The sequence below is a fragment of the Sorex araneus genome, chromosome 2 (genome assembly GCF_027595985.1).
Source record: "Sorex araneus isolate mSorAra2 chromosome 2, mSorAra2.pri, whole genome shotgun sequence".
In the NCBI taxonomy this organism is placed as follows: Eukaryota; Metazoa; Chordata; class Mammalia; order Eulipotyphla; family Soricidae; genus Sorex; species Sorex araneus.
In genome coordinates, this window is record NC_073303.1 from 228,224,240 (window position 1) to 228,236,796 (window position 12,557).

The 12,557-nt window shown below is 42.0% G+C and overlaps 1 protein-coding gene across 5 annotated transcripts in view; it reads right to left on the minus strand.

Annotated features, from left to right (window-relative positions):
* The window catches only part of SPATS2 (spermatogenesis associated serine rich 2), a 131,306-nt gene that overhangs the window by 72,783 nt on the left and 45,966 nt on the right, over positions 1–12,557 (minus strand). The window lies entirely within an intron of this gene.

The following is a 12,557-nucleotide window of genomic DNA, read 5'->3' on the forward strand; positions in this document are numbered from 1 at the left end:
TGTTTGGGGAGTGGGGTGAGGGAGATGTCATAGGGATGGGAAAGAGAACAAAGGAATTTATTGTTTATATATTTTTGCTTCTTGGGTCACACCTGGCAATGCTCAGAGGTTACCTCTGGCTCTGCACTCAGGAACTGTTCCTGGTAGTGCTTGGGGGATCACAGAAGGATTGAACTCGGGTCAGCTGCGTGGAGGGCAAATGCCTGCTGTACTATCACTCAGGACCCCCAGGAGAGAAATTTTAAAAAAAACAAAATTTGAATTAGTAGATAGCAAAGATCTAAATACTCTAAAGATATGTGTTATTTTTTTCATTAATTTTTATTTATTTATTTTTTTTTGGCTTTTTGGATCACACCCGGCGATGCACAGGGGTTACACCTGGCTCTGCACTCAGGAATTACCCCTGGAGGTGCTCAGGAGACCATATGGGATGCTGGGAATCGAACCCGGGTTGGCTGCGTGCAAGGCAAATGCCCCACCCACTGTGCTATTGCTCCAGCCCCTATTTTTAAAAAATTTTTTAAAAGATTTTATTACTGAATTACTGTGAGATAGGTCTTTACAAAATTTTCATAATTTGATTTCAGTCATACAATATTCCAATAACATTTAAAGACACATTAAATTAAAAAAAAAAACAACTAAAAAAATACATGCCAGGGTTGGGGGGCTGACAGGAGGGAATATGGGAACACTAGTGCTAAGAAATAAACACTGGTGGAGGATGAGTGTTGGAATACTGTATGACTGAAACCTAATCATGAACAGCTTTGTGAGGGTCTATCTCACAGCGATCCCAAGACACAGTGAATGTGACGACAAAACATAAATAAAATAGATACCAAATTTATGGGTATAAATATATACCTTCTCTCTCTGCAAGAGCCTCTACAAATCATCGTGGAACCTAAAGAAAGTCTTCTGACTTCTGAAATTCTGGTGTGTACCATCTTCCACAGGCCACTGAATCAAATTTGGACACATAATCAAAACCTTTACCCTAAATCGAATGGACCTGATAGAAAAGGGGGTTTTGTTTGGTTTGGTTTGGTTTCTGGTTTGGGGGCCACAGTTGGTGGTACTTGGGAATTAGCTGCTTCTGGAGTTGCTGGAGTCCTTGTGTGGGGCTCAAACCTGGGTGACCCACATGTAAAAAAAAGTATGCACTCTAGCCTTTTAAGCCATCTCCCAGATTAAAAATAAAACGGTTTTATGATATTTTAGAAGAAAGTAATTCATATATGTCAAAAAGATTCGAGTCCTCAGTGACAAGTTCTTCTGTCCTGAATTTAAAGAAAATGAAGACGAAAGTAGCAGGCTCAGTCAGGGCTCAGTGCACCACATGTGGTCCCCCAAGCCCCACCAGGAGTGGCATCTGAGCCCAGAGCCAGGAGGGAGAGTGGGAGGGAGGGGGTGGAGAGGAAGGAAGGAGGGAAGGAAGGAAGGCGGGGCGGGCGGGGTGGCAGGCCATAGTGAATGATTGGGATTGGGTGGGGATACATTTCAAATAAGATGGAAAACATATCAGTAACATGCCATCTGTACTCTAGAGCTACAAGCAAAAGGCGTAAATAGATTATCCAAGGAAAAGACAGAAGATAAACGAAAATAACACAGCAACTGCCAAATCTCCTATTAATATAAAGAGACAACAGGAAAAAAGAAATTACCAGAAAGCAAATGAACTCAAATCTGGAAAACAATATAAACCTTCCTAAGTCAAAGGCAGATTTCTTCTTAAAGACTCATTTGTATTTTGAGCCAGGTTTGAGCCCCAGAGCCGCACAGTCTCCCTAGCACTATGAGTTTGAGTCCCCAGCACCAAGCCAGGTGTTGTCCCTGAGCATGGCCAGATGTGGCTCAAACATCCTTCCTACCAAAACAGAGAAAAGAATGTTAATTCAGAGGTCCAGAGGATGGTTCTACCGCAAAACATGTTTGTTCACCTTACAAGTGTTAAATCTACCAATTTGTTCCTCAGTGCTATCCATGCATCAGGCATGGTCCCTGAAAGTCTTCTGTCTGGGACCCTTATGCAGAGACCTTGTGTGCAAACCAGGTAATGTAAACACCACAACTCAAGCATGTTTCCCGCCCCCGTACCCCCCAACAACGGCAACTAGTGCACAAGCACCATGCAGGAGTAAAACACCCTTCCACACACACTGGGAAGTATGTAAGAACCACAGCAGCCTCTGCAAAGCACAACGTGCATGAGCAACAAAACCAGCAATAAAGACTGAGCACGTGTACAACGCCACCACAGCCAGAATGCATAAGTGTGTGCAATCCCCAGGCATGGCAGCAATGGAGGAAAGGAGCAAAAAAAGAGGGTTGGAATTCAATTTTCTTTAAAGCTAGAAAATAAGTGATAAAAATAGAACAAAAAGGCAGACTGTAAAGCTAAAAAAAGCTGAAAAATAAAATTGCCATGATAGAGCCAAAAGTCAGAAATAGCAAGAAACAGAATACAGATAAAAGTAGGAAAGAATGAAAGCCTTCAGAAGAAAAAAAAATTAAAATAATTAAAAGGCAATATTAGAGAATAAAAATTATCGTATCTAAGAATAGCAATGTGGGACTAAAAATACACGTCAATAAAACTTAACAGGCAAAACATTTGCAGATAATACTCAAAAAAATTCCCTGAAATGAGAAATCTAAATTTGTTCACTCTCAATTTCCAATCCATCAGAAATCCAATCTGACCTACATTTAAAATACATCCAGGGGGCTGGAGCAGTGGGTAAGGCCTAGCACACGGCCAACCTGGGTCAGATCCCCGGCATCCCATATGGCCAGGAGTAATTCCCAAGTGCAGAGTCATGAGTAACCCCTGGGCATAGCCAGATGTGGCCCAAAACCAAACCAAAACAAACTTGGCCATAGAGAGGCTTGCAGACCCCATGCCAAGCTGTTTTATCCGGGGCAACCCGGGGGCGGGGGGGGGGGGGGCGGTGAGTTCCCTTCCCCGCCCTAGCAGAACCAGCCCCAGCAACTGAAAACCTCTAGAACTCAATCACCGCCATGCTCAAGGCTGCGCTCCACACCCTCGGATGAGCCTCACCATCACCCATGAGTGAATCTATTCCTATACCACACAGCGGAAAATGCCTTACACCACTGATATACCGAGAGTAGCACACTACACTTGATGGGGTTTAAAGTAGAAACCAACCAATCTTAGTGGGAAATCCACACTCACACACACACACACACACACACACACACACACACACATGCACACAAGGCTCAACCTTTAACAACATGTTACTAATCTCTTATAGATGGGCTTAATGGCTCCTAGGTGAAATACAGCAATCTCCACTTACCTCTAATCTAAGAAAACTTTTTTTCAATCATTTTTAGTGGATTACTTATAATAAGCAATACAAAATAAATGGGGGCAGGGTTTGGAGTTCTGGATGGAAATATTCTAAATATGGTGGTGGGAAGGTGTTCGAATATTAAATGTAATCAATATCCGCTGCTGCACGAGCACGATCCCGGAGGCCAACTGAAATACTTTGGACACAAGCAACTCGCAGAAATGCCTCCAGACTGTGAACTGAGCCACTGCCCCATGCGGCGCCAGCGGGGAAGGGTTTCTTCTCCAGGCATCTCCATCTTATGAGCATCACAAAAGGGAAGTAAAAGCTTGCAGTGATGCAATTTCTGGCAGAATTTTCCCTGGACTTTACACAGAAATCCAAAACCGCGCGTCCGTGACCTAATATCTCTTAATTGACAGCAATGTGAAACGATTCCTTTTTAGCAGGTCTGACTTTGGGGGGAAACTCCAAACAATAATAGTGAGTTTTTTGTTGAAATATTGAAGGTAATCAAAGTAGCAGCTATTTCTCTAGACTGTGCACTAAGCCATAGCCCCACACCGGCCAAGGAGAGGAAATATCCTTTTTTCTCGGTTCTTTTTCCTTTTCGGGGAGAAACACGGTGTGGCGTCCGCCATATTATGAAGTCTATTAAGCAGGCACAAAATTGGTGATGCGAGAAGGGGAAAAAAAATTATGTACTTGGAACAGTGGGACACTTGGGCAGTCTCGGGCCCGGGCCGATACCAGCGCACACACTGCGGAGATTCGACCCGGGTGGCCACACTTTTGTGCGCCCACTTTGCTGCTGATTGACCAGGATCCAGAGGCCAACTAGACTACTTTTGGTTCCAGAAACTGCTTGCAGCCATGTCTCTAGACTGTGAACTAAGCCATAGCCCCATGCCGGCCGAGGACGGAAAGTATCCTTCTTTCTTGGGTTTTTTTTTCCCTTGTCAGTTGGCATGGCGTCAGCCATATTATGAGGACTATGAAGCAGGCACGAACTTGGTGGCACAGGAAGGAGGAAAAAAAAAGTTATGTACTTGGAACAGCGGGACTTCATATCTCTTCATTCTCAGCAATGGAAAACTAATTATCAAATGCTTCCTTGGCAGTAGGGCTGTCTTTTTTGGGGGGAAACTCCAACAACAATAGTGAGTTTTGTGTTGAAATATGGAATGTAATCAAAGTAAAAAGAAAATGAAGTGAAATTTATCAGTTACGCAGGCAGGGTGGGGGGCGGGGGGTGGGAGGTATACTGGGGTTTTTGGTGGTGGAATATGGACACTGGTGAAGGAATGGGTATTTGAGTATTGTATAACTGAGACATAAGCCTGAGATTCAATAAAATAAATTTAAATAAATAAATGTTTTCTATATATAATGTTAAAAATGTAATCAATAATTGTGAATAACTTTATAAGAATAAAATAAAATTAAAAAATAGATAAAACACTGGGGCTAGAACGATAGTACAGCAGGTAGGGCGCGGCTGACCCAGGTTCGATTCCCAGCATCCCATATGGTCTCCCGAGCACCACCATAAGTAATTACTCCTGGCATGAGCCAGGAGTAAGCCCTGTGCATCGCCAGGTGTGACCCAAAAAGAGAAAAAAAAAAATACATTCAGAACTAGACTACTAGAACAAGAACAACTAGTGCTGGTGCAGATGCGGGGAGAAAGATACTCTCTTTCATTGTTGGTAGGAATCAAGACTGGTCCAGCCTTTTTGGAAACAATATGGGAATTTCCTCAAAAAACTAGAAATTGAGCATCCATACGAGCCAGCAATACCACTCCTGGAAATATACCATGGGGCCTAAAAACAGAAGCAGAAACACCATCTGCACTTCTACGTGCATTGCAGCACAATAGCCAGAATCTGGAAACAACCTGAATGCCCCAAGATGAATGACTGGATAAATAAACTATGGTACATGTACACAGTGGAATACTTCATAGCCACCAGGAAAAACTAAGTCATGAAATTTGCTTATAAAGGGCTGGACATGAAGAGTATCACGCTGAATGAAACCAGTCAAAAGGAGAGAGAGAGAGATAAAGTATGATTGTACTCATCTGTGGGATATAAAAAAAAAAAAAGCGTAGTAAGACTAATACCCAAGGATAATAAAAACAAGGGCCAGAAGGACTGGACCACGGATGGAAGCTGCCACAAATGGAAGGGCCAGGAGAGGGCAGTTAGGATAAAGAAGGGACCATTATAACAATGATAGTTGGAAATTATCACTCTGGACAAGAACTGAGTGCTGAAAGCAGGTAAAGGGATAGACATGATAACCTCTCAGTACACTGCAAACCATAATGCCCAGTAAGAAGGCAGGGAGTGAGAATGAGTGTGTATGTGTGTGTGTTAGTGGAGGGGGGGAGAAAGAGAGAGGGTTAAAAAGTGAAAAAGTGCTGCCGTAGAGGCAGGTTGGGGTGAGGGAGAGGAGCAGGTGAGGAGTTCGGCGGGAAGGAAACTGGGGACACTGGTGGTGGGAAATGTACACTGGTGAAGGGATGGGTATGGAACATTGTATAACTGAAACCCAGTCATGAACAAACCTTGTGACTGTGTATCTCATTGTGTTTCAATGAAAAAGAATAAAAAAAGAACTAGACTACTTCTCACTGTCTCCATCAACAATTGTTCCCATTCTTGCCTAACTCAGAATCTCTTAGAAAAAATTTTACTGTAGTTCAGGTAATATGGTTACAATAATGTTTTATGTTTGCAGCATCAATATACAAACTAACTGCCACCTCAACCACCAAAAATACCCAGGGGCCAGAGCAATAATGCAGTGAGTAGGAGGCTTCCTTACATGCAACCGACCAGGGTTTGATATCTGGCACCACATACGGTCCACCAAACACTGCCAGGAGTAATTTCTAAGAGCAGAGCCAGGAATAAGATCTGAGCACCACTGGGTATGTCTCTAATACAAAAAAAGTAGTTACTTATGCCAAGAAAATAGTGGCTGGTTGCCAGGGAATGGAGAATGGCACCCTGTGGTTTATTTAAAAGGTATAGTTTCAATTTTGCAAGATAAAAAATTCAGATATTTTGCACAATCACATGACTATTCCTTCTTCTTAGGAGCCCAAGACTGCCAAGTGGTGCTCATGAAATCTGTGGCTCTCACCCATAGGCTATTCTTGGCCAATTTATATTCTGGCAGAAGGGCCAGAGGATGTGATGTGGCTTATGCCCCACAGTATAGTGGTACCTGGGTGACCTGGCAGTTCATGTTCAAAGTGTCTTATCCTTTGTACTATTGCTCCAGCTCCTGAATTACTTTCTTCAGTCCTCAGTTTTCTCATCTGTAAAATGCAAAGAATACTAGCACCTTCTTTGCAGAGTTGTTATAGGGATTGTTCACTTTTCTCAGTAGGGGCCTCCCCAGCCACCCTTGGAGCCCAGGGCTGCTCCTGCAGATACTAAGCCCTGTGAGAGCCTGATGGTTCAATACTAGGGGGCATCAGTACCATACCTCGTGGTGCTGGGGACTATCAGGGCTACATCCAGTGGTACTAGGGGACTATGAGTGCCAGGGATGGAAATTACAGTCAACCATATTCAAAGCATTCAATACTTCTGAGCTACCTTCCCTGACTTGTATTAATTATGATCTGCCATCCACTACCACCGCCCCCCCCCAAGAACACATATGAGCACCACACTGAAGTGTACAAGCAACAAAACCAAGTGTGTGTGTGAGACCCCTGGTCATCACAACATCATCATCTACAGAGGGAAGGAAGGGGGTAAAAAGCATCATCTCAAACCAAAATAATACAACTGGAAATTGGGGCAAAGCAGAATTTCTAGAAATTTAAAATGCATTCTAAGTGAAAACTCAGAAAACACATGATACAACAACTCCTCTTTACTGCTATTAAAAGACACAGGAGCCCATAATTGCTTAACATTAGTCATCAATAGCAACTGTAAGTGTGGGAGTAGAGGAGGCAAAAAAGGAGAGCAAAAAAAAAGACCAAAAAAAAAGACAAATACCTATTTGTCTTTTCCCGTTTCACCACAGGCTTAGAACCCAAACCCAAACCCAGTCACGCCAAATTATCCTCAGCTGCACAAATTCTTCACTAATTATTTTAAATAATACTGATCCCTTCATCCCCACTCACACCATCCATATACATATATATAAACTCCATTCCTCCTCTCTCCCCAAAGCACACATGTGCAAGCAACCCAAGGGAATGGAGGCAGCTATTAGGCAAAAGCAAAACAAGGCAATTAAGAACAACTTTAAAAAATTTTTTCTTAATATTTTGTCATTTTGTAAAATGGTTATAGTAGAGTTAATGTTTAATTTTAGTTATCTGCTACTATATTTTCCCCCTTTTTTAATTGAATAACCGTGAGATAGAGCATTACAAAGCTGGTCATGATTGGGCTTCAGTCATACAGTGTTCCAACACTCATCCCTCCACCAGTGTAAATTCCCAGCACCAATGTTCCCAGTTTCCCTCCCACCCGTCCAAGCCACCCCCACCCCACCCACCTCTATGGCAAGAACCTCTCTTTTCTCTATTAACGGCAACTTTGTTAACAGATTCAAATCCATAAAAGAAGAGTCCATGCATATTAAAAATAAAAGTGATTTCTTACATTTCAAAACTTAGAAAATGACTAAATGGGACAGGAGACAGCACAAAGGGCTGAACACATGCTTTGCATACAGAGATTTGATCCCTGACACCACGTGGTCTCCCAGGACCAACGGAAGCAACCTCCAAGCAATAAGCTGGAAGTGGCTCCCAGCATCAACAGTTGTAATCTAAAAACAAAAACAATTAGTTATAAAAAAGATTAAATTGGGGACAGAGTGATAGTATAGCGGGTAGGGTATTTGCCTTGCACTCGACCCACTGGGTTCAATCCCTAGCATCCCATTCGGCCCCCCAAGCACTAACAGGAGTAATTCCTAAGTGCAGATCCAGGAATAACCCTTGAGCATTGTGGAGTGTGACCAAAAAGCCAAAAAGCAAAAAAAATTAAAATATTATATGTACTAATACTTGTGATAGAAAATCATGAACTGTGGATTACTGTTCAGTCATAAAAACAAAAGAAGGAACTGTGGTGTATGTTAAAATACAAGTGAAACTTGAAAGTATTTATGCTAAGTAAAATAAGATAGTCACAACAAGAGGTAATCTATGGTATTACTAACATGAGGTACTCAGAGTGGGCAAATTCCTCAAAACAAAGCAGAATGGTCATCATCGTGATCTGTAAATAGAGGTGAAGAAAGTGTTGGTTCGGGAGGATAAAAAATTCTGACAAATTGGGTGATGATTGCACAATAATGTGAATAAATTTAATGTCACTGATCTACACACCTTTAAATGGTTTAAGTGGTCAATTTTACTATATGTATACCATAATTTTAAAAACATTTTTACTGAAAAGAATAAATTAAAAAAAAAACCAAAAACTTTTTTACTGAATCACTGAGATATACCCTTACAAAGATGCTCATGATTGGATTTTAGTCACAGTATTCTAACACCCATCCCTCTACCAGTGTACATTTCCCAGCACCAGTGTCCCAGGTTCCCTTCCACAACTCCCCACCCCTTGCCTCACTTTTCTCCTCCTTTCCTCCCCATCTCTCTCCCTGTTTATCTGTATCTGTCTCTGTCTTCTCTCCTCTTTCCAGCATTGTGTATACCATAATTATTCACGGAGGCCACAATGGGTAGTACTGAAGGGCTTGGAGCCAAACCTGCTGGTGCTAAAGGGACCACAATCCTGCTTCACTCCCCAGTCCAATGTTTAGAGAGAGAGAGAGAGAGAGAGAGAGAGAGAGAGAGAGAGAGAGAGAGAGAGAGAGAGAGAGAGAGAGAGAGAGAGAGAGAGAGAGAGAGAGAGAGGACAGAGGGAGCAATATTACAGCAGGTAGGGCTTTTGTCTTGCACATGGCTATCCAGGTTCAATCTCCAGGATCCCAGAATATGGTCCCCTGGGCACTGCCAGAAGTAATTCCTTAGTGCAGAGCCAGGAATAACCTGAGCATAGCTGGGTGTGTCCCAAAAGCAAGAAAGCAAACAAGCAAGAAAGGAAGAAAGCATGAAAAAAAGGAATTGCTTGCTTTCTAGGAGGACGTATTATGAAAACCCTAGAAATAATGAATTAGGGAAGAAAAGCACAAATGACCAATACTAGGGGGGTTTTGGGTCTTTTTGGTTTCTGAGTTTGGGCGATACCTGGAGATACTAGGGCCTAGCCCTGGGCTGTCTTCTGGGTACCTAGGACTCCCCCCCCACCCCCCGCCGAAAGATTAAGCAGGGGCCAGAGATATAGTGCAGGGGGTAGGAGCTTCAGTTCGATCTGATACTGTACATGATCCCCGAGCCCTGCCAGGAGTGATCCCTGAACACTAATCAGGAGTATGCCCTGAGCACTACTGGATGTGGCCAAAAACCAAAGACCAAAAAAAAAAAAAAAAGAGTAAGTATGGTTTGGGGGATAGGGCTCAAAGGGGCTACAGTGTGAGCCAGCAGGCACTTCCCTTTGTGATTCCCAGCATTTCTTCAATGCATCACAACCAAGTGTGTGGGAGCAACACAACTAAAGAGCACATCAAGAAAGCAACACAATCAAAGTCCTGCTACCACAAGAACCATGTGTGTACAAGCCCTATCATCACCACAACAACAGCAAAAGAGAAGAGGAAAACCTATTAAAACTTTCTCTAAAATATAGTATTTATAATCTCTTTCTGGAATCTGAAACAAACCATGGGTTTCTCAGAAAAACAAGTCACATTATGTATGTGCTAAGAGTGAATTTAGGTACATATTAAGAGTGAATTGAGGTACAATAGTTTCTTATTAGACTTCTTTAAACTCACTGAGTGAAAACTTACAAAGTTTTTAGTGATAGAACTTTAAAGTTTCTCATTTCATTTGTTATTCAACTAATATACAGGAGGATACTATTTCAGATTCAGGAAGAAAAATATAAAAACCATATTCAATATACGGTTTAACATGGAAGCAGGTGACAAAAAGTAAAGACCAAAACCTTAACTATTCAAGTGCAACGTTTGGCAATAAAGGAATGAAAAAATATAGGGTTTTGGTTAGAATTCTACCAAGACCAAGCAAAGGCCTTTACTTCCCAAAATACGGGTGTTTTGTTTGTTTTGCTTTTTTTTTTTTGGTCACATCCAGCGATGCTCAGGGGTTACTCCTGGCTCTGCACTCAGGAATTACTACTGGCAGTGCTCAGGGGACCATATGGGATTCTGGGGATTGAACCCGGGTAAGTCACATGCAAGGCAAACACTCTACCCACTGTACTAATACTCAGGCCTGGGATTTTTTTTTTTTTTTTAAGAAGAAGAAATCAAACAGAATACAGTGGGCAGCTCAGCAGCAAGACACTTGCACTGAATGTGAGAATTCCTGGTTCAATTGCTAACCGTGTGCAGGAAGGGGGAGAACCATATAACAGAGAAGGGAAATATTTGCAGAAGTAAAAAACTGTGAGTTTAGAAAGGGACTCTCTTTCATTGTTGGTAGGAATGCTGACAGGTCCAGCCTTCTTGGAAAACAATATGGACATTCTTCTAAAAACTAGAAATTGAGTTTCCATATGATCTGGCAATACCACTCCTGGGAATATATCGAATATATCCTGGAGATGCAAAAAAAAAAAAACCAGTAGAAATGACATCTGCACTTGTATGTTTATTGCAGCACTATTCACAGTAGCCAGAATCTGAAAAAAAACCCTGAGTGTATGAGAACGGACAACTGGTTAAAGAAACTCTGGTACATCTACACAATGGAATACTATGCAGCTGTTAGAAGAGATGAAATCATGAAATTTGCATGTAAGTGGATGGACATGGAGAGTATCATGCTAAGTGAAATGAGTCAGAAAGAGAGGGACAGGAGGCTGGAGCAATAGCACAGAGGGTAGGGCATTTGCCTTGCACGTGGCCAACCCGGGTTCGATTCCCAGCATCCCATATGGTCCCCCAAGCACCGCCAGAAGTAATTTCTGAGAAGCAGAGCCAGGAGTAGCCTTTGAGCATCGCTAGGTATGACCCAAAAAGCAAAAAAAAAAAAAAAAGAGAGAGACTGACAGAATGGCCCGTTTAATGCAGGGTTGTTAGCATACATATAGAACATCTGGGGGGGCTCGAGGCATAGGACTGTATGTAGGTGTGATTCAACATTTACAGAGGTAAAGTTTTTGATGGAGACAATTCTCTTGGGGGATTAACTCAAGGAGACACTCTGTCTCCTAGGGACTACATAGAGAGATTTACCCAGAAACAACAAGCATTATTTTGCTTTTCTCTTCCCCTAGCTAGAGTAAATATTAAACAACTGAGTTTACTTCTTATTAACATTTACAGAGTTATTTGGATAAACACAGTAAGAGATAGAGATTCCAAAACTTAGTTCTCTGGGCTCTGAGGGCAAGCCTGCTGAGCTTTACTGTAAATCCCACACTCGGTCCTCAGGCTGTTTCAGCTTATCCTTACCCACAGTGGTCCTGTCTCTTAATAACAGTTTGCATCAAGACCATGCTTTTATGCTTTCAAGGCTGTTCCATTTCGATGTTGGGGTAGCTTTGCCACTCACCCAGGGTCCATCCAGGTGCCGTGGTATGACCCCCCGCTTATTAGAGTGTTAGGATCTACTGTAACCAAAACCTGAGTAATTATGTAATTATGACAGAAATCCAGGAGTAAATATATTTCAGAGTCAATCAACTCCCAAATATTAGGAGCATAGCATTAATTATCTTTCTGTTCTTAAGCAAAAAACATTGTTCTATAGTACAATATGAAAAGGCTATAGGGGAAACAGAAAAGGAAGTAATTCACTACAAATACAAAGTCCAGAGTTATTGTGACAATGAGAGGTAAAGCACAAAGAAAAGGTTAAAGATAAACTCAGGGGATTAGGGGTGCTTGTAAGAGAACTGTAAGCTTCTCTGGGGGGAGGAAAAGGGGCAATTCACTGATGAAGCCTCAAACAGGGTTAATATCCAGCAAAAAAGAAAAGTAGAAAGAGAATCAAATAACCTTAAAGATATACTCCATTTCTCTTCTCATATTTCCTAACTAGAACTGTTTTATTTTATTGTCTGTCTTCTCCAGAAATTAACTGTCCATAACTGAAAAGACAAGAGCTAAAACACAAGTGGAAACTGGAACTGACTT